The sequence below is a fragment of the Pristiophorus japonicus genome, chromosome 7, assembly GCF_044704955.1.
Source record: "Pristiophorus japonicus isolate sPriJap1 chromosome 7, sPriJap1.hap1, whole genome shotgun sequence".
NCBI classification, from domain to species: domain Eukaryota; kingdom Metazoa; phylum Chordata; class Chondrichthyes; family Pristiophoridae; genus Pristiophorus; species Pristiophorus japonicus.
In genome coordinates, this window is record NC_091983.1 from 25111512 (window position 1) to 25134756 (window position 23245).

Genomic DNA, 23245 nt, shown 5'->3' on the forward strand with positions numbered 1-23245 from the left:
CAGTGACATTCTTGGGAGTGGGTGCATTTCTGTTTGCATCCAGCTTTCCCTTGGTTAGATGTAAACCATCTTTGTCTACTCTGTACCCTAAGTACTCCACTGAGTTTTGAAATAACTCACACTTGCAAGCAGACACTTGTACTCTGTGCTTCTCTAGCCATTTGAGGACTTCATTCAATATGTTATGTATTTGCCTATTTGGTGCTGGAATTAATATGTCATCTAATATACAACCCCTTCAATACCTTGCAAAATCTGGTTCACCACCTCTTGGAATATGGCAGGGGTGGAAGACACTCCAAATGGCAGCCTATTAAATTGATATAGGCTTAGATGAGTATTTATCGTCAAGCATGACTTGGACTCATCTAGTTCAAGTTGTAAGTAGGCATTTGTAAGATCCAACTTTGAGAAGATCTGACCACCTGTCAGTTTTGTGAACAAATCTTCTATATTTGGCAACGTAGTGGGGAGATTACCCTCCAGAACCTGGTTTACGGTTACTTTATAATCACCACACAATCTTACCTTACCATCGGACTTAGGTACAACAACAATGGGTGAAGCCCAATTACATAGAAATAATGATCTCAGTCTCTAGTCTTTTGAGTTCTTGCTCAACTTTCTCCTTGAGTGTATATGGTATGGGATATGGCTTGCAGTAAACCTATCTAGCATCCTTCTGTACCCTGACACTCGCCTTGAAGCCTTGGATCGGACTGCCTGTTTCACAGAATACCTTCGGATAATTCTTGATGACATCATCCTTTGATGCAAATCTCGTTTCGACACTTCAATCCAGCTTCAGTGATCCCAACCAATTTCCTCCTCATAAGGCAGGCTTGTCTCCTGCCACTACTAATAGAGGCAAGCTCTGAAATTGATCATTGTATTTCACCGGTACGGTGATACGACCTACCACAGGAATGTTCTCTCCCAAATAGCCTCGCAGCTCTATCTTGGATTTCTCCAATGGGAAATCACGCAATTTGTCGAGACATAGCGACTCCAGTATCACACTCACGGATACACCAGTGTCAATTTCCATGGGTATCTTGGTTCCTGCAACATCCATGTGAATGATGATACTTTTCGAATCGCTGTTAGTTAACCTCCTGACGATGTGTAGCTCTAAAATCTCCTCGTCCTGTTGCTTTTTTTTCATGCTATGTAGTCTCTGGGGATTTCTACTTATAGCTTTGAAAGTTGGTTTACCCTTCAGTCGGCATGCCTTCACAAGATGCCCAGTTTTCCTGCAGATTAAACACTCTGCCTTCACATATGGACAACTTTGAGCAACGTGTTGTCCTTGGCACCGATAGCAGGAGTTCAATGCCATGTTACCATTGCCAGTTTCTGAGACCTTGGAGCCCAACTGCCTTTTACTTTTAACCTGCGGACGATTCACCTCATTTGTCTGATGACTGGAAATAGTATGACATTCTCGGGAGTATTGGTCGGCCATGTTCATTGACATAGCTATCTGACAAGCTAAATCAAAAGTCAAGTTAGGAGTTGCCAATAACTTTCTTCCGATCGTATCATTTTTCATCCCACAAACAAAGTGGTCACGCAATACTTGGTCCTGAAAGTTTCTGAAATTACAGTGAATAGATAGCTTTTTTAATGCTACAATGTACTCACTGATATTTTCTTCGGTTAACTGATCTCATACTCCAAATGATAACTTTCAGCCATTTCCAGGGGCTCAGGAATGTAGTGCTGTTCTTAGTTAGAATCTGATTAAGAGATGTGTCCTTTGGCTTGACAGACACAAGCACATTTTTCAGGGTTTCATACACCTCGGGCCCTGCTTCAGTTAATAAAACAGCCCGTTGTCTTTCTAACACCACCCAGTTATGTTTTTCATCATTGGGGCTTCCATTATATTATTTGCGGTGAAAAACATTTCTAGCCGTTCTGAAACGTTCACGGTCGTGTTGAAACTCCCCCAAATGCCCTATTATTCCCATAGGCGTGGCCATCTAGACTCTGGCAGTTTGAACATGTTTACTTCTAATTTACCTTGGATTTGTAGCTGTTAACCAAAACAGAGAAGCTCTCAAAGTTTCTCTGTCAGTTGGTTGAATCATCCACCAATAAAATTGCAGCTTTGTTTTACGATTATACCATTCTCGTAACCATTTGTTATATCTTCAGTACAACTCACAAACACACACAGCTTTAAGATGGCTTCTAACATCAGGAACTCTAGTCAGGTGACCTGTTCCCTCTTTATTGTTGTAAACAGCACTGGCTGCAGTGCCACAGTAGTCCACAGGTGGAGCTATAAATGTTGCAATGGTGAACCCCCAGGATGTTGATGGTGGGTGATTCGGCAATGGTAATGCCGTTGAATCTCAAGTGGCGGTGGTTAGACTCTGGTTTGTTGGAGATGGTCACAGCCTGGAACTTGTGTGGCGTGAATGTAAAGCTGCAATTAAATAGTAACACTTTTGCCAAGCTTACTGAAGTGCTGAAATTGTTAGTCATGCTGGCAATACTTAACCGGTGTTTCCGCCTACCTGAGGATTTTGCCTTTCTTTTAGCAGAATTGATTGCTCGGAGCTTTTGTCACCAGCTTCAAAAGGGGTCGATTTTTTTCACCAGGTGTTAATGGCCTTGAAATGGAGTGGATAGCCTTTCTACCCCGCTACCACTGGCGATAGGACCGGCTTTCTTTTGAAAGGGGCCTACCACTGGTTGTCCAAAGCGCTCAGTCTTTTCAGGTGAGGGGATCTTTTTAATATGGTAATTGGGGTCCTGTGACATAAGGTGAACCCCGATTGCCATTTTAGGTCAGAACTGACCATGGCGCCGAAGAAGCCCGGCCAAAGGCAAATGTCAAATTATTTTTTGTGGGCTGCTGCTGCTTCTCCAGGGCCACTACGTGTGTGCGTGTGTGTGCATGTCTGCGTATATGCATGTGTCTTCTTCTTCGGCAGTCCCTCGGAGTCAAGGATGACTTGCTTCCACACTAAAACTGCGTTCTCAGGTGACTGAAGAGGCCAACGCGGGACCTGCAGTCTCTGTCACAGGTGGAGCAGACAGTGGTTGAAGGAATGGGTGTGTGAGGAGCCTGGGTTGCTGCACGCTCCTTCCGCTGTCTCCGCTTGGCTTCAGCTTGCTCTCGGTGAAGAGACTCGAGGTGTATCAGCGCCTTCCCGGATGCTCTTCCTCCACGTTGGGCGTTCTTGGGCCAGGGATTCCCAGGTGTTGGTGGGGATGTTGCACTTTTTCAAGGCGGCTTTGAGGGTGTCCTTGAAGCATTTGCTCTGCCCACCTGGGGCTCACTTGCCGTGTCGAAGCTCTGAGTAGAGCGCTTGGTTTGAGAATCTCATATCGGGCATGCGGACAATGTGGCCCGCCCAACGGAGCTGATCGAGCGTGGTCAATGCTTCGATGCTGGAGTTGTTGGCCTGAGCGAGAACACTGATGTTGGTGCACCTATCCTGCCAATGGATTTGCAGGGTCTTGCGGAGGCAGCTTTAGTGGTACTTCTCCAGTGCTTTGAGGTGTCTGCTGTACATAGTCCATGCCTCTGAAGCATATCGGAGGGCGAGTATCACTACTGCTGTGAAAACCATAAGCTTGGGGAACGTGTGCATGCAAATGGATGCCAAGTGAGGACAAAACTGGGCTTGGCTCCAATGCCCTCACTGATCAACAAACCTGCCGACATTCACCACCTGGCCATTTGGCTGCGGTATGAGTGGGGCTGCCCCTTCCTGGTGAATCCTACCTCAGCAAGAGTTAGTACCTTAAGAAAAAGAGCAGTCAAAATTTGAAAGCAATAAATAACGTTAATGATGGTATCTAAAGTCGGGCAATGTGGTTGTTATTTTGTGTGCTAGCTTGGAGATCGGTAACATCTTCTACCACTGACATCTTTAGCTTCCGCCTTCAATCGGTGTAGCTTATTAGCTACGGCTCATTAACTGACTTAAATATTCATAATGCCAAACGCAGACTTGCAATTTAATCTCCCTGAATTCCATGCGTGCTGAATAGAATATTGTATCTCTGAAACTGTCCTCATCATCACCTCGTGCATTCTATGTTTTAACACGGAGATAAACTACAAGAATGATGTAGGAGGGATTGTTGAATATCCTGGGTCTCTTGAAAGGGGAAGGAATATTGATAGAAAAGTAAAATATGGCAGATGCTGGAAATTATAAATAAAATCAGAAAATGGGGAAAATACTCAACAGGTTAGGCACATCTTTGGAGAGAGAAACAGAGTTAATGTTTCATATTGATGATCTTTCATCGGAACTGAAAAAAGTTAGACATGTAATAGGTTTTAGGTAAGTACAGAGGTGGGAGAAACGGAAAGAGGAATGAACTAAAGGGAAGATTTGTGATCAGGTGGAAGGCAGGAGAGATTGAATGACAAAAGGTATGATTGTACAAAGCAAAACGGGGTGGTAATGAGGCAAGTAAAGAAACAAAAGATGGATCTAGAGGACAACAGCAGAACCATTACCAGCAACTACTGCCTGAAAAAATGGGAGCACTGATTATGATCTGAAATTGTTGAGTCAAGAAGGCTGTAAATTGCCTCATCGAAAGGTGAGGTACTGTTCCTCCTGATTCCAGTGAGCTTCATTGGAAAAGTGTCGGAGGCCGAGGACAGAAAATTAAGAGTGTGGGGCAGAAAATTAAACTGACAAGCAACAAGAAACTCGGGGTCATGCTGGCGTATTGAATGGAGGTGTTCGGCAAATCGGTCACCCAATCTGCGTTTGGTCTCCCCAAGGTAGAGGAAATCACATCGTGAGCAGCGAATACAGTATACTAAATTGAAAGAAGTACTAGTAAATTGCTGTTTCACCTGGAAGGAGTGTTTGGGGTCCTGGATAGTGGGAAGGGAGGAAGTAAAAGGGCAGGTGTTGCATCTCCTGCACTTGCACGGGGAAGGTGCCATGGGAAGGGGAGGGGATATCGGGGGTGATTGGACCAGGGGTGAGAGTAGAAGTGCGTGAAATGGGATGGACCCAGTTGAGAGCCCTGTCAACCACGGTAGAGGGGAAAGGAAGATGTATCGGGAGCACTGGTGTGTAAAGTGGCACCATCGGAACAGATGTATTGAAGACGAAGATACTGGGAGAATGGAATAGAGTCCTCACAGTATGCGGGATGGGAGGAAGTGTAATCAACGTAGTTGTGGGAGTCAGTGGGCTTATAGTAGATATTGGTGGACAGCCTATCCCCAGAAATGGAGATAGAGAAGTCGACGAAGGGAAGAGTCGGAGATGGACCTGGTGAAGGCGATGGAGGGATGGACCTTGGAATTACAAAAATATGATAGAATAGTTTCAAATTATGAAATGTCCGACAACAACTCAATTTTAAAATTCCCATCCTTGTTTTCCAATCCATCCATGGCCTCACCTCTCCCTATCTTTGTAATCTTCTCCAGCCCTACAACCTACAATGCTCACCGATGCTCAGTTGGTGTTCTGCCAGGACCCAGACCTCATTACAGCCTTGGTCCAGAGCTGAATTGCAGAGGTGAGATGAGAGAGACTGCCCTTGACATCAAGACAGCAGCTGATTGAGTGTGGTATCAAGGAAGCCAAGTAAAACTGAAGTCAATGGGAGTTTGTCGTGAGTAATACCCAGCACAAAGGAAGATGGTTGTGGTTGTTGGAGGGCAATCATCCCAGCCCCAGGATATCACTGCAAGAGTTCCTCAGGGCAGTGTCCTAGGCCCAACCATCTTCAGCTGCTTCATCAATGACCTTCCCTCCATCATAAGGTCAGAAGTGGGGATGTTCACTGATAATTGCACAGTGTTCAGTTCCATTTGCAACTCTTCAGATAATAAAGCAGTCTGTGCCTGTATGCAGCAAGACCTGGACGACATTTTGGCTTGGGCTGATAAGTGGCAGGTAACATTTGCCCCACACAAGTGCCAGGCAATGACCATCTCCAACAAGAGAGAATCGAACCATCCCTTGACATTCATTGGTATTACCATTGCCGAATCCCTCAGCATCAACATCCTGGGGGGGGTCACCATTGACCAGAAACTTAACTGGGCCAGCCACATACCTAACCCTAATATCTCCTTCCATGGCTCAGTGTTAAATTTTCATTTATAATCGTTCCTATGATATTCCTTTATTATAACAGTAACTACACTTCAAAAAGTAATTCATTGGCTGTAAAGTGCTTTGAGACATCCGGGATCATGAAAGAGTGATGTGTAATGAGAAGCGACTAATTAGCAATCTTGTTGTGCGTGCCCCTTGGGGAAGAGTGACCATAATATGGTAGAATTCTTGATTAAGATGGAGAGTGACACAGTTAATTCATAAACTAGGGTCCTGAACTTAAGGAAAGATAACTTTGCCCGTATGAGGCGTGAATTGGCTAGAATAGACCAGCAAAGGATACTTAAAGGGTTGACGGTGGATAAGCAATGGCAAACATTTAAAAATCACATGGATGAACTTCAGTAATTGTACATCTCTGTCTGGAGTAAAAATAAAATGGGGAAGGTGGCTCAACCGTGGCTAACAAGGGAAATTAAGGATAGTGTTAAAACTAAGGAAGAGGCATATAAATTGGCTAGAAAAAGTAACAAACCTGAGGACTGGGAGAAATTTAGAATTCAAAGAGGAGGACTAAGGGTTTAATTAAGAGGGGGAAAATAGAGTACGCGAGGAAGCTTGCAGGGAACATAAAAGCTGACTGCAAAAGCTTCTATAAATATGTGAAGAGAAAAAGATTAGTGAAGACAAACATAGGTCCCTTGCAGTTGGATTCAGGGGAATTTATAATGGGGAACAAAGAAATGGCAGACCAATTGAACAAATACTTCGGTTCTGTCTTCACGAAGGAAGACACAAATAACCTTCCGAATGTACTAGGGGACACTGGGTCTAGTGAGAAGGAAGAACTGAAGGATATCCTTATTAGGCGGGAAATTGTGTTAGGGAAATTGATGGGATTGAAGGCCGATAAATCCCCGGGGCCTGATAGTCTACATCCCAGAGTACTTAAGGAAGTGGCCCTAGAAATAGTGAATGCATTGGTGATCATTTTCCAACAGTCCACCGACTCTGGATCAGTTCCTATAGACTGGAGGGTAGCTAATGTAACACCACTTTTTAAAAAAGGAGGGAGAGAGAAAACGGGGAATTATAGCCTGACATCAGTAGTGGGGAAAATGTTGGAATTAATTATTAAAGATGAAATAGCAGCGCATTTGGAAAGCAGTGACAGGATCGGTCCAAGTCAGCATGGATTTATGAAAGGGAAATCATGCTTGACGAATCTTCTGGAATTTTTTGAGGATGTAACTAGCAGAGTGGACAAGGGAGAACCAGAGGATGTGGTGTATTTGGACTTTCAAAAGGCTTTTGACAAGGTCCCGCACAAGCGGTTGGTGTGCAAAATCAAAGCACATGGTATTGGGGGTAATGTACTGACGTGGATAGAGAACTGGTTGGCAGACAGGAAGCAGAGAGTCGGGTTAAACGGATCCTTTTCAGAATGGCAGGCAGTGACTAGTGGAGTGCCGCAGGGCTCAGTGCTGGGACCCCAGCTCTTTACAATATACATTAACGATTTAGATGAAGGAATTGAGTATAATATCTCCAAGTTTGCAGATGACACTAAGCTGGGTGGCAGTGTGAGCTGTGAGGAGGATGCTAAAAGGCTGCAGGTTGACTTGGACAGGTTAGGTGAGTGGGCAAATGCGTGGCAGATGCAGTGTAATGTGGATAAATGTGAGGTTATCCATTTTGGGGGCAAAAACACAAAGGTAGAATATTATCTGAATGGTGGCAGATTAGGAAAAGGGGAGGTACAAGGAGACCTGGGTGTCATGGTTCATCAGTCATTGAAAGTTGGCATGCAGGTACAGCAGGCGGTGAAGAAGGCAAATGGTATGTTGGCCTTCATAGCTAGGGGATTTGAGTATAGGAGCTGGGAGGTCTTGCTGCAGTTGTACAGGGCCTTGGTGAGGCTTCACCTGGAATATTGTGTTCAGTTTTGGTCTCCTAATCTGAGGAAGGACGTTCTTGCTATTGAGGGAATGCAGCGAAGGTTCACCAGACTAGTTCCAGGGATGGCTGGATTGACATATGAGGAGAGACTGGATCAACTGGGCCTTTATTCACTGGAGTTTAGAAGGATGAGAGGGGATCTCATCGATACGTATAAGATTCTGACAGGACTGGACAGGTTAGATGTGGGAAGAATGGTCCGGATGTTGGGGAAGTCCAGAACCAGGGGACATAGTCTTAGGATAAGGGGTAGGCCATTTAGGATTAAGATGAAGAGAAATTTCTTCACTCAGAGAGTTGTTAACCTGTGGAATTCCCGGCCGCAGAGAGTTGTTGATGCCAGTTCATTGGATATATTCAAGAGGGAGTTAGATGTGGTCCTTACGGCTAAAGAGATCAAGGGGTATGGAGAGAAAGCAGGAAAGGGGTACTGATGGAATGATCAGGCATGATCTTATTGAATGGCGGTGCAGGCTCGCGGGGCCGAATGGCCTACTCCTGCACCTATTTTCTATGTTTCTATGTTTCTATAAATGCAAGTGTTTCTTTCTTTCTGATGCGCCTTGGGACGCTTTACTATATTAAAGGTGCAATATAAATGCAAGTTGTTGTTGTTTGCCGATATTGGAACCAAGTGAGCTTTACTGCCATAGCATCAGAGAATCTTACAGCACAGAAAGGGACCATTCAGCCCATCGTGCCTTTGCCGACTCTATGAAAGACATGTCCAATTTATTCCCACTCCCCAGCTTTTTCCCCATAACCCTACAAATGAGATGTCTTCAAGTACATGTCCAATCTCCTTTGAAAGATCCTACGGAATCTGATTCCACCAACCTTTCAGGTCATGTGTTTAATATCTTAGCAACCCTCTGTGTGAAGAAATTTGTCCTCAGTCCCCCTCTAGTTCTTTTGCCAATTGTTTTAATACTACGATCGCTGGTTACCGACCCACTTGCCAGAGGAAACAGTTTCTCCCTTCTTGCTCTAACAAAGCACTGCATTATTTTGAATATCTCAACACCGCAATAGAGATTGTCTACCCACAGGGGTCAGGAGCCCCTGCAGTAAGAATGATGTGGGGCCAAAGCACCGATGCCGGCACTACCAGCAGTGTTGCCCCCACAACTTGACTCCAGTGCCCAAAGAAGCTTCATGACCGCAGACCAGATGAATGCACCACTAGCCTCACACACTTCTCAATGCACGACTAACCCCCCCCAACCCCCCCCCAACACCCCCTCCCCATCCCCCACTAGCCAATCACTCACCTACCAGTAATCTGTACCAAACATGAGGCACATCTCCCATCCCTAGCTCACCTCACTCCCTTGTTGGAGACAGTGCTGGCCATTCTTGGCAGGGGCATGATTGAAAGGACACAAGATGCTGGTATCCTCAAACGTTATCTTCCTTCTGGCATGCATGTCATGCTTTCCTGCCCTCCCGTCACCACAACTCCAGCCTCATGCCTTCCTCATTTCACACACCCAAGAAATCCAGCATGCCCAGCCAGTGGTTGACCAAGAGGGAGAGGAGAGCGATTTCACACTCGCAGCCACCAGCTCCTCAAAGGTCGATCAGCAAGGCCATTTGCAGTGTTCCCCACTGAAAGCCTTCCACTAGCCATGCTGCAGCCACTGGGGTAGCACTGGGTGACATCAGTAGGATAGGCAAAGGCATACACAAGACAGTCACTAAGAGAATGCATAAGGGTGATGTAAATTTGAAATAAAAGCGTAAAGTGTTGGAAATACTCAGCATCTCAACAATAAGAGCATTAGAAATAGGAGCAGGAGTAGGCCATTTGGCCCCTTGACCTGCTCTGCTATTCAATAAGATCATGGCTGATCAGATCCTGGCATCAATTCCACTTCCCCGCCCGCTCCCCATAACCCTGACTCTCTTATCATTCAAAAATCTGTCTATCTCCACCTTAAATATATTCAAAGACCCAGCCTCCACAACTCCCTGGGGTAGAGAATTACAAAGATTCACAACCCTCTGTGAAAATAAATTCCTCCTAATTTCTGTCTTAAATGGGCAACCCTATATTCTGAAACTGTGCCCTCTAGTTCTAGATTCCCCCATAAGGGGAAACATCCTCTCTGCATCTACCCTTTCAAGCCCCCTCAGAATCTTATATGTTTCAATAAGATCACCTCTCATTTTTCTAAACACTAATGAGTATAGACCCAACCTGCTCAACCTTTCTTCATATGACAACCCCTTCATCTCAGAAATCAACGTCGTGAACTTTCTCTGAGCTGCCTCCAATGCAAGTATATCCTTCCTTAAATGAGGAGACCAAAACTGTACGCAGTACTCCAGGTGTGGTCTTACAAACACCCTGTACAGTTGGAGCAGGACTTCCCTGCTATTATACTCCATCCCCCTTGCAATGAAGCCAACATTCCATTTACCTTCCTCATTACTTGCTGAACCTGCATGCTAGTTTTTTGTATTTCATGTACAAGAACCCCCCAGATCCTTCTGTACTGCAGCATTTTGTAATCTCTCTCCATTTAAATAGTAATTTACTTTTTTATTTTTCCTGGTCTATAGTTTCCTGCTCCCTCCTATCTTAATTAGGGGCATTACATTTGCGGGTTTCCAGTCCGCTGGGACTTCTCCAGAATCCAGGGAATTTTGGTAGATTACAACCAATGCATCCACGATCTCTGTAGCCACTTCTTTTAAGACCCTAGGATGCAGGCCATCAGGCCCAGGGAACTTGTTCACCTTTAGTCCCATTAGTTTGCCTAGTACTTTATCTCTAGTGATAATCATTGTTTTAAGTCCCACTCCCCACGAGCTCCTTGATTATCAATTATTGGGATGATTTTTGTGTCTTCTACTGTGAAGACCGATACAAAATATTTGTTCAAAGTCTTCGCCATTTCCCTATTTCCCATTATTAATTCCCCAGTCTCATCCTCTAAGGGACCAACGTTTACTTTAGCTACTCTCTTCCTTTTTATATACCTGCAGAAGCTTTTACTGTCTGTTTTTATATTTCCTGCTAGTCTACTCTCATATGCTATCTTCTCTGTCTTTATCATTTTTTTAGTTGTCATTTGCTGGTTTCCAAACATTTCCCAATCCTCTGGCCTTGCACTGTTCTTCACAACATTGTATACCTTTGTTTTCAATTAGATACCATCCTGTACTTCCTTAGTTAGCCAGAGATGGTTCATCCTTCTCTTTGAATGTTTGTTTCTCACTGGAATATATCTTTGCTGAGAATTATGAAACATCTCCTTAAATGTTTGCCATGCTTTTCTACAGTCTTACCCTTTAATATATTTTCCCAGTCCACTTTAATCAACTCTGCCTTCATACCTTTGTAATTACCTTTATTTAAATTCAGGACACTAGTTTGAGACCTAGCTTTCTCACCCTCAAACTGAATTTGAAATTCTACCATGCTATGATCACTCTTCCCAAGAGGATACTTCACCATAGAAACATAGAAACATAGAAACATAGAAAATAGGTGCAGGAGTAGGCCATTCGGCCCTTCTAGCCTGCACCGCCATTCAATGAGTTCATGGCTGAACATTCAACTTCAGTACCCCATTCCTGCTTTCTCGCCATACCCCTTGATCCCCCTAGTAGTAAGGACCTCATCTAACTCCTTTTTGAATATATTTAGTGAATTGGCCTTAACAACTTTCTGTGGTAGAGAATTCCACAGGTTCACCACTCTCTGGGTGAAGAAGTTTCTCCTCATCTCGGTCCTAAATGGCTTACCCCTTATCCTTAGACTGTGACCCCTGGTTCTGGACTTCCCCAACATTGGGAACATTCTTCCTGCATCTAACCTGTCTAACCCCGTCAGAATTTTATATGTTTCTATGAGGTCCCCTCTCATTCTTCTGAACTCCAGTGAATACAAGCCCAGTTGATCCAATCTTTCTTGATAGGTCAGTCCCGCCATCCCGGGAATCAGTCTGGTGAACCTTCGCTGCACTCCCTCAATAGCAAGAATGTCCTTCCTCAGGTTAGGAGACCAAAACTGTACACAATACTCCAGGTGTGGCCTCACCAATGCCCTGTACAACTGTAGCAACACCTCCCTGCCCCTGTACTCAAATCCCCTTGCTATGAAGGCCAACATGCCATTTGCTTTCTTAACCGCCTGCTGCACCTGCATGCCAACCTTCAATGACTGATGTACCATGACACCCAGGTCTCTTTGCACCTCCCCTTTTCCTAATCTGTCACCATTCAGATAATAGTCTGTCTCTCTGTTTTTACCACCAAAGTGGATAACCTCACATTTATCCACATTATACTTCATCTGCCATGCATTTGCCCACTCACCTAACCTATCCAAGTCGCTCTGCAGCCTCACAGCATCCTCCTCGCAGCTCACACTGCCACCCAACTTAGTGTCATCCGCAAATTTGGAGATACTACATTTAATCCCCTCATCTAAATCATTAATGTACAGTGTAAACAGCTGGGGCCCCAGCACAGAACCTTGCGGTACCCCACTAGTCACTGCCTGCCATTCTGAAAAGTACCCATTTACTCCTACTCTTTGCTTCCTGTCTGACAACCAGTTCTCAATCCATGTCAGTACACTACCCCCAATCCCATGTGCTCTAACTTTGCACATCAATCTCTTGTGTGGGACCTTGTCGAACGCCTTCTGAAAGTCCAAATATACCACATCAACTGGTTCTCCCTTATCCACTCTACTGGAAACATCCTCAAAAAATTCCAGAAGATTTGTCAAGCATGATTTCCCTTTCACAAATCCATGCTGACTTGGACCTATCATGTCACCTCTTTCCAAATGCACTGCTATGACATCCTTAATAATTGATTCCATCATTTTACCCACTACCGATGTCAGGCTGACCGGTCTATAATTCCCTGTTTTCTCTCTCCCTCCTTTTTTAAAAAGTGGGGTTACATTGGCTACCCTCCACTCGATAGGAACTGATCCAGAGTCAATGGAATGTTGGAAAATGACTGTCAACGCATCCACTATTTCCAAGGCCACCTCCTTAAGTACTCTGGGATGCAGTCCATCAGGCCCTGGGGATTTATCGGCCTTCAATCCCATCAATTTCCCCAACACAATTTTCCGGCTAATAAGGATTTCCCTCATTATTATCCATGAGATTATTAATTAATCCAGACTAATTACACATTACCAGATCTAAAATAGTCTGCTCCCTGGTTGGTTCCACAACGTATTGTTCCAAGAAACCATCCCGCATACACTCTATGACCTCTTCTTCAAGGCTACCTTTGCCAATTTGATTTGTCCAATCAAAATGAAGATTAAAATTGCCTATGATTATTGCCGTACCTTTCTTACAAGCCTCCATTATTTCTTGATTTATACTCTGTCCTACAATGTAGCTACTGTTAGGAGGTCTATAGACTATGCCCACCAGTGACTTCTTTCCCTTATTACTTCTTATCTCCGCCCAAACTGATTCTACATCTTGATCATCTGAGCCATATCATTTTTCACGACTGCACTGTTCTCATCCCTTATTAATAGAGCTATCCCACCTCCTTTTCCTGTCTGCCTATCCTTACGAAATGACAGATACCCCCTAATATTCAGTTCCCAGCCTTGGTCACCTTGCAACCATATCTCTGTAATAGATTTATTTCTATTTGTGCCGTCAACTCATCTATCTTGTTGCGAATGCTTCGTGCGTTCAGATACAGAGCTTTTAATTTTGTCTTCTGTGTATACACTCTGTCCCTTCCTGGCACACTCTGGTTATCATTAACCCTATCGCTACCCTGCACTTTTACCTTCTCCTTTCCCTTTGATTTTTTTAAATTTCCGCCCATCGGATCCCTTCCCCCCACCCCCCATTATTTAGCTTAAAGCCCTATCGCCAACTCTAGTTATTCAATTCGCCAAGACACTGGCTCCAGCTTGGTTCAAACGAAGTCCATCCCGATAGAACAGCTCTCTCTTACCCCAGTACTGGTGCCAGTGCCCCATGAATTGAAACCCATTCCTCCCACATCAGTCTTTGAATCACGCTTTCATTTCTCTGATCTTATTTACTCTATGCAAATTTGCTCGTTGCTCAGGTAGTAATCCAGAGGTTATTACGTTTGTGGTTCTGCTTTTTAATCTGGCCTCTAGCTGCTCATAATCCCTCAGCAGAACCTCTTTGTTTGTCCTACTTATGTTGTTGGTATTCACGTGGACCATGACGACTGGATCTTTCCCCTCCCATTCCAAGTTCTTCTCCAGCCCAGAGGAGATGTCCTTAACCCTGGCATTAGGCAGGCAACACAGCCTTCGGGACTCACACTCTCGGCTGCAGAGAACAGTATTCATCCCCCTAACTATACTGTCCCCTACTACTACCACATTTTTTTTTACTCCCCCAACTTGAATGGCCCCCTGTACCACGGTGCTCATCCTCCCTGCAGTCCTTGCTCTCGTCCACACAGGGAGTAAGAGCCTCCAACCTGTTGGACAAGAGCAAGGACTGAGGCTTCTCCATCACTATCTCCATGGGTCCCCATACCTGCCTCGTTCATAGCCACACTCTCCTATCCTTGACCATGGACCAAATTTGAATTATTTAATTTACGGAATGTGACTCTCTGTCGGAACATAGCGTTAAGGTAACTCTCTCCCGCCCTGATGTGTTGCAGTGTCTGCAGCTCAGACTCCAGCTCATCAACATGGAGCCGAAGTTCCTCAAGCTGAAGACACTTTCTGCAGATTTGATCGTCGTGGACCTCAATGGGGTCCACCAGCTCCCATATGCTGCAGCAGTAACACAATACGTTCCTTGCCATCTCGAATATATTTGATTTAATTAAATAAGTTTTGAAGTTTCTAATCTTTAGTTTTTAATCCCTGCTTCTAATTTAAACTAATGCCCAAGAAAAAGAGAGAAATACTGACCAACCAATCACTTCCCTGCTTTCCTGTGATGTCACACATTTTACTTCTCTCACTTACAGGTCGGTTGGTGCTGTTTGCGTGCTGCTTTTATTTCCCGCTGGGCTGCAGTGTTCTCGCGCTGGTCGACGCTGCTTCTTTTTCCCCGCTGGTGTTGTGTTCAGAATAACTCCATAAGACTGCGTGCTGTAAGCTCAAACTGTTGTGACCTTGGTCTCTTTAATGTAATGCAGAGTGAGGAAGCACCATGGTAGACTGCCTTTTATACCTGCTTGCCCAGGGTGTGAAGGTGACCCGTGGGTCTCTCACAGGTGCGCTCCCTGGTGGTAAGTCTTACACCTTGGTGAAGTTTATATACATGACATCAATCCCCCCAAAGATTTAGATAGAAGTTATTTACAAGTTGAGGCAATCCGGGGCTCTGCGTTCCCAGGTTGGTCGCCTGAGTTGGAGTCCTGGCATGGGTGAGTCGGTCGGATCATTGCTGCACTGCGGTGTGGCTGGTCTGATCGGACTGTCGGGCATAGTGGGTTCATCCTCGTGGTTGATCGCGAGGTAGATTGCTGGTTGGGTGTGTGTAGGTGGATCAATGATGGTAATGTCCTCTTCAAACTGTTCTTGGTTGTCAGTGAATCACAGTTTGGTCTGATCCAAGTGTTTTCTGCATGTTTGTCCATTCAAAAGTTTGACAACAAACACTCTATTCCCCTCCTTGGCTAAAACAGTGCCAGCGACCCATTTGGGACCATGACTGTAATTAAGAACCAACACAGGGTCATTAACCTCAATGTCACGCGATCGTGGTACATGTTATGCCGGTGACTCTGTGTTTCTACATGATCATTGAGATCCGGGTGAACTAAGGAGAGCCTGTGATGTGGAGTATGATAAAGATACTCATCACAGGCCTGTTGTGGAGAAAAGAATTGTTTCATTGTTTGATCAAGAGAGGCACGGTCTACACCAGTTCCTTAACTGGATACCTTCCCAACTGTTCTCATCTAATACTTCAGGAGCTGCTTCTTTTATACAGAATTCTTTGCAAAGTCATAATTTACATTATCATTGGTCAGTCTTTCTACCGCGTGACAATTTTTTTCGCTTTGTTACAGATCGTTCAATTCTAACTTGCTAATTGTTTCACATCTTCTTGGGTATGAACATATGTATCCTGTATCCTGCCTCCTGCCAATAACAGGAATCTATTTCTTAATTCTGAATAACAACAGGAAGCCACTTCCTAGGCCTATGACATTAGCTCTGAATAACAGGAATTGCACCATTGTCCTTGGGTTGTACCTGCTTATTTCACCACATCAGCAAATTGTGTTTTTACCTTCCTAATCTAAAAAACGTGTTTAACTCTTTAATTCCCACTTCAATCCCCACTTTGGTCACATGGTTATTCTATTAGCCCACCGTGACCAATTATTTTACCTTACTAGACTCGTGTGTCTCCCATCCCGATTTCGTTGATCAAGCGATAGGATTGGGATACTCACGACTCATATCAGGTATTCGTGTTGGTTTGGATTGTCTCCCCTGTTATTTACTTTCAGCAAAGGCTTCGTTTTGTATTTCTGAACGGCTTTTACCAGCGCTTCCATCCTTCTCCTCCTACATCTAAAGCACCATTCAAACAGTAACGTAAGTATAATCAACATCTGCACTATTACTAATACATGTGACATAATTCTTATCCAAGGGTGTACATGAACATGAAGTCCAAAATTCCATTGGGCAACACTTTCTTTATGTCCTTTTGCAGCTTAACAATCTTTTTCATCAGGACGATGTATTTTTATCGTTGCTCACGAACACTCTTCTACAACGCTGTCTGTTCCTCACTTAATTTGGATATGGGTTTTCCCTGAGGCTCTTCGAAGCCCTCATACCCTGCCCTTATAGTGTCTATCACCATTCCACTGACAGTTTCTTCTTTTAATTCTGCGTATATAATATGTCCCTGAATATTAACCTCTTCTCTGGTCGTAAAGCAAAAGTCGGTGGTAGTGATGGGGCAGTGCGTTACTCCTCCCACAGTCATGTTAGTGGCTACGGTGCTGACACACCATTGCCCGTTACTATATGATGTTGCTGTTGTCTTGAAATGCAGCATTAGCGGGGTTATGCTCAGGACGCATCGTTCTGTGTGGCTGTATCCACAGTCATCTTGACCAAATTTAGGATGTTCTCGGCACAAAACAACCTCGTTATTCTTATAACAATCTTTAATGCACACACCCTTGGCATCATCTCCCTTCTTAATAATGTATTGGTGCAGTTTGTGGTATCTGACCCGTGTTTGGTTTCTTATTTCTCCTATATTGTCAACATTATACAGGAGGTTTCCCTTGGTCACATCATATTGTGGTATTGACAGTACAAATCCAATTATATTCTAATGACCAGTTACACATTTAGTTTTAGGAACCCATGCATGGCTGTTTCGCCTGATTTCACAGTCGTCTGTTTCCTTTTTCTCAAGGTCCATTCCTTGAAAACATCATTGGTTATCCAATCTGGGACTTCCCATTTTGTAACTGTTCTAAGTTATGTTCTATTGTACTTATCATCCATGCTCCATACTTGACATATATCGCGGCGTTTCGTCCACTTTCGCTATTGTACTTTTGGTTCGCCTTTATTAAGTTAATTGTCTTGGCATGATCCCTTAGTGTGTGGGCCACTTGTAAGAGTTCTCTTTTGGCCCCATCTCCCAATTGGGCCTGCATTTTCTCATTATCATTTCCCCTTTCTAGCAACCCTCAGGGTTTGGGTGGGTGTGTCAACCTGCTCTTCTACCACTTGGAGGTCTCTCGTGTTTACGGCGCCCATGATTTCTAATATCCCCCTTTTTTATCTAACCTTCCCTTTTAATGTGATAAGCCTCAGGGTCTTAGACTCGGGTCCATCTAAGGCCCGCAGTGTCAGATTTTTATAAACGCTTATTGTTTTTGACCTGCAGGAACTGGGGATCGTTAGAGCAGTCAGATTTAGAAATATCGTGATTATCTTCTGGCGTATTCCAAAGTGTATCTTTTCCTTTATCGTCTTTATCACCAGCCTTCCACTTGCCCCTTCCTCTATTTGAGGACAATCTGGTGGTGAGGGATTCGGGGTTTCTGGCGTGAGTATAGCGATTATTTCTGATCTCCAACATCCAAGCGCTGCCCGATCTGCTATGGCCATATTATTCAGGCACGCGAGGTCTTTATAAGTGGTCTGTCCACCCCACTCCCCCCCACCCACCCCCGACTTTCAGTCTTGGTTATCCAGGGATAATCTAGCAACTTATGTCCCCGATCACACCTGACCTTCCAGCACCCTGGGGCTGGTGGACTAACGCATCAGTCGCCATCCTCGCTCTCTGATCCTTTATAGACGGGGTGAGAATTCGGGTGACACTCCCAACACTGTTTCTTCTGGTTCCTGAAGTAGTGTGTGATCCCTTTTCATCCTCAAGGATCATACTCTCGCTGTCATATCTGTTGGACAGCATCACCGTGTATTCTGTTCCTCTGGCCAGTCCCAGCAGGCCCAACAAGGCCAATAACCGCATCCTTTCGAGTCACCTGTTTGGGGGAACACAATCTGGACAGCCCATACTGGGGTCAGAGCCTTACCATCACCACTTGGCCATTCCTATTCCTCTCCTGCGTCCTCTCCCACAACCAGATTATCACAACGACTATGCTTAACATTACAAATATGATACACATCCCTCTATTAGTCCGCCTACAAATCCATTTACCCAACTGTCGTATGCCTCTGCATACCATTCAGAGAGGTATATTGGTACAAATTTGGGGTCAGTCATTGGTCAGGTCCCTTATATTCTTTCAGTTGAGACCAATGTTTCCATCAGCCCCCACCTTTCATATTTAAGCATGCACACGTGTCTCCGCAATCAATACCTCATAGGGTCCGCTCCATCGAGGGGCGAATCCAGATTTTTCTGGTAATACCCTAACCATTACCCTTGCCCCCATTTCGGGTACTACCGCCAGGGGTTTTGTTCCTTTATCCTCGTCTTCTTCTTCCTGCTTATCTCGCACTTCCCGTCGCATACCTTTCAACTACCTGCTCAATTCCATCACATACTTCCTAATTCTATCATGTAAAGGTCCAAACTCTATTTCTCCTGTAACTATTCCCTCAGGGAGTTTCATTGCTTGTCCAGTCATTAGTTCATAGTCCTGTTGTGCGGTTCGGTGTAGCACACAGTCTCATCAACATGGTGGGCAGGAGCTCCGGCCATGCCTGTCCGGTTCCCTGGATTGCTTTACTCAGGGAGGTTTTGAGGGTTCTATTCATTCTTTCTACCATTCCCGAACTCTGGGGATGGTAGAGGATGTGGAATTTCTGCTTAATGTTCAGTATATTACAAGTTTCCTTCATTACCTATACTGTGAAATTAGTCCCTTGGTTTGAATCTATCTGAATGGGAATCCCCAAACTAGGAATTACCTCTTCCGCTAATATACGGGCTACCGTGGTTGCGGTGCAATTGCGGGTGGCGAATGCTTCCACCCACCTTGTAAACTGGTCAATAATCACCAAGCAGTACTTCCTTCCCCTGGAGTTTGTTAGGGGCCCAGTAAAATCAATCTGTATGTTTTCCCATGGACCCCGTGGGCGGGGTTGGTGCGCCATCCTTATTTTTATCGCTTTTCACGGATTATGTTGGGTGCAAGTAACACAGTGCTGACAATGTTTAGTAATGTCATGCCCAATTCCCGGCCACCACTAATCCCGTGGGATACTGGATATCATGACGTTACGCCCGGCATGGTTAATGCCGTGGTGTAACTCCATGATCATTTGCCGAATGCAGGATGGGGCCAACACCTTTCCATCCTTTCGCCACACGGAGTGTATACCAGGTGACCCTCTCTTCCTCTCCCATTCTGCTCTTTCTTCCTCGTTCGTATCTGCCCGCAATTTAACTATGGTTATGTCCTCCTCTGTGGTAATGCTACAGACTGATTCTATCTTTATGTCTCCGGGCTGTATTGTCCGCAGCCTCATTTCCATGCTGTATTTCGTCCACTACTCATTGATGGGCCTTTACCTTTATCACTGCTGCTTTAGCTGGTTTGCTGGCTGCTTCTAATTGTAATTTTATACATTCATCGTGTTTGATGGCCTCGCTATCAGAGTAACAAACCCTCTCGTTCCGCATGCTACCATGTAGTCATGTACTACCCCAAAGGCATACCTGCTATCTGTATATATATATTCACTGTCTTTCCCTCTGCCAGTAATAAGGCATCCGTTAGTGCAGTTAATTCTGCTACTTGCGCCGAAAGACCTCTGTCCAGCACTCCCTGCATCACTACCTCAAGATTCTGGTTTAATACCGTCCATTCTGTATGTGGGTGGCCGTCGACATACAGTTGGGATCCGTCCACATACAATGTGAGGTCTGAGTTTTTGAGAGCTACCTCACTTATATTCCCTGGGGAATCTTCCCATTCTAATGCGTTATTCTCGTGGGGCTCCCTCCTAGTGAGGATTCCTTCTGCCGGGTTTTCCCCAGTGTCTCTCACTATCTTTACTGATTCATCGCGGGGCAGTAAAACGGCTTCCCACTTTGCTCGGCGGACATTGGAGACGGCTGGAGCTTTCCAGTATTCAACATTTCGACCAGAGTGTGTTTGGTCTGTAGGACAATTTCGCCTGTCATCATGACAGGTTCGCTGATCTTGACTGCCCATGTGGCACAGTCTACTGCAGCCATGCATCTGGTCAAGCCCGCGGCTACTGGTGATTGTTGGGTTGAATAGTAAGCTGTGGGTCTCATTCTGTCCCTGTGCATTTCTGTCTCTCATCAGAGAAAATGGCATTTTTAGATTGTTTCCAAACTTTCAGTATTTTTTTTAAACTGTTTAATATTTCTTTTACAAAGGTTTCCAAACCCAAGATTTTCCAATGCAACCAAAATGTTTATCAAGAAGAATATCTCAAAATCTCAATTCAAATACTGTACTGCAAATCTTTTTATTTAAATCTCTTTTTACTAAATTAGAAGCTTCCACATCATTTAAAATAAGATCCTACACAAAGGAAGCGAGGGCGGAGCTTCCCCAGCCTGTAGCCTCAAGAAACTCAGGCAGGCTTTTTTAAAAAAGACATTACACTCTTCCATTCTCCTTTCTTTATCTCACTCATAGACTACATTTATTATCTTTCAACCCAATGTAATCAATGGTTATGTGTGTTTTTTTTACACAAGTAATTGGGCGTCTCGGCCTGCAATAACCAAATTGAAAAGACAACACTTTGTTTACGATTATAATTGATTTAAAATGAGCCACACATTTTTAATTGAAGTTTTATCTTTTATTAAACAAACCCATCCTGTGTGCATTTCCTAGCTCCGTAATTTATCATCAAAATAAATCCCCATCTGTGTTTCTAACCTAAAGTGTCATTCAATTCTTGGTACACAATTCAACTTTTCCACATTTTCTTAAACTTCCCACATCTAGGACAACAGTACAAGGATTTAAAACTTTCAACTCTCTGTCCGAAATAGGTGGGTGGAGCTAAAACAAACATACAGATACACCATTTCCTTTTTAAAAGACCGGTTTTCAGAAAAACGAAAAATTTATTAACTCCCACCTCAAATATTCTACATCCACGCAACCACTTTCATTCAACAAAGCTTATCTTTCTCTTCCTCGGCACAAAAGCCAAAGCTTCTGTGTCAGTGTTATATTCTTCTTAGATCTACCCCCTCTATCTCCTAATCTTAATTTGCACAATTCCTCTAATTGAGACCTGGCCATGGCCTTATATTGCAAACGTTGACTGACCACCATCAAACCTGTTTTGGCTGTCTGTTTATTTGCCTTTCTCCCATCATAATTTTTGTTTTGAGGGGTCTTCTTTGGGATCCCATCCGTCACTTAACATAGTAACTATCAATTTTCTACGGTCATTGGCAAAATACCTGCTCAATGAATCCGGCCCCCAATCTAGCATATCTTTGCACACCATCTATGTTTGGTACATCTACCCGTCTATCGGTTCGTTATCCCCTTTAACCTGGTTTCCTCGAACCTAGGGTCTGCAAGTACAAACCTATGAAGCCGATCCTACTTTGATAATTACTATTGTGACCTCTTATCTACCCTGAAGTCTTTTACACCATTACCGACCTTTCTCACAAGTTCGGACACCCCCGGCGACTGACACGTTTCATGGCAGATTACATCGGATTTATGAGTGGTCCAACTTCTTCACATTTCATAAACTTCCCACATCTAGGACAACACTACAAAGGTTAAAAACTTTCAGCTCTCTGCTCGAAAAAGGAGGGCGGAGCTAAAACAAACATACAGATACACCGTTTCTTTTTTAAAAGTCCGGCTTTCAGAAAAATGAAAAAGTCATTAACTCCCACCTCAAATATTCTACAGTGAAGAAGACTTCCATGCAACCACTTTCATTCAACAAAGCTTATCTTTCTCTTCCTCAGCACAAAAGCTGAAGCTTCTGTGTCAGTGTTATATTCTTCTTAGATCTACCCCCTCTATCTCCTAATCTTAATTTGCACAATTCCTCTAATTGAGACCTGGCCATGGCCTTATATTGCAAACATTGACTGACCACCATCAAACCTGTTTTAGCCGTCTGTTTATTTGCCTTTCTCCCACCATAATTTTTGTTTTGCGGGGTTTTCTTTAGGATCCCATCCGTCACTTAACATAGTAACTATCAATTTTTTATGGTCGTCAGCAAAATATCTGCTCAGTGAATCCGGCCCCCAATCTAGCATATCTTTTCACACCATCTATTTTTGGTACGTCTACCCATCTATCGGTTCGTTGTCCCCTTTAACCTGGTTTCCTCGAACCTAGGGTCTGCAATTACAAACCTACGAAGCCGATCCTACTTTGATAATTACTATTGTGACCTCTTAACTACCCTCAAGTCTTTTACACCATTACAGACCTTTCTCACAAGTTCGGACATGTTTCGCGGCAGATTACATCGGATTTATGAGTGGTAGTTAAAATATATACTCACTCATGATGGTCTGCAAACGTCCGTCTGACTTTTGCCCGAGTGCATCCTGCCAGACTACACCATTTGATGTGGAGTATGACAAAGACACTCAACACAGGCTTATTGTGGAGAAAAGAATTGTTTAATTGTTTGATCAAGGGAGACACGGTCTACACCAATTCCTTAACTGGATACCTTCCCAACCGTTCTCATCTAACACTTCAGGAGCTGCTTCTTTTATCCAGAATTCTTTGCAGAGTCATCATTTACAATATCATTGGTCAGTCTTTCTGCCACGTGA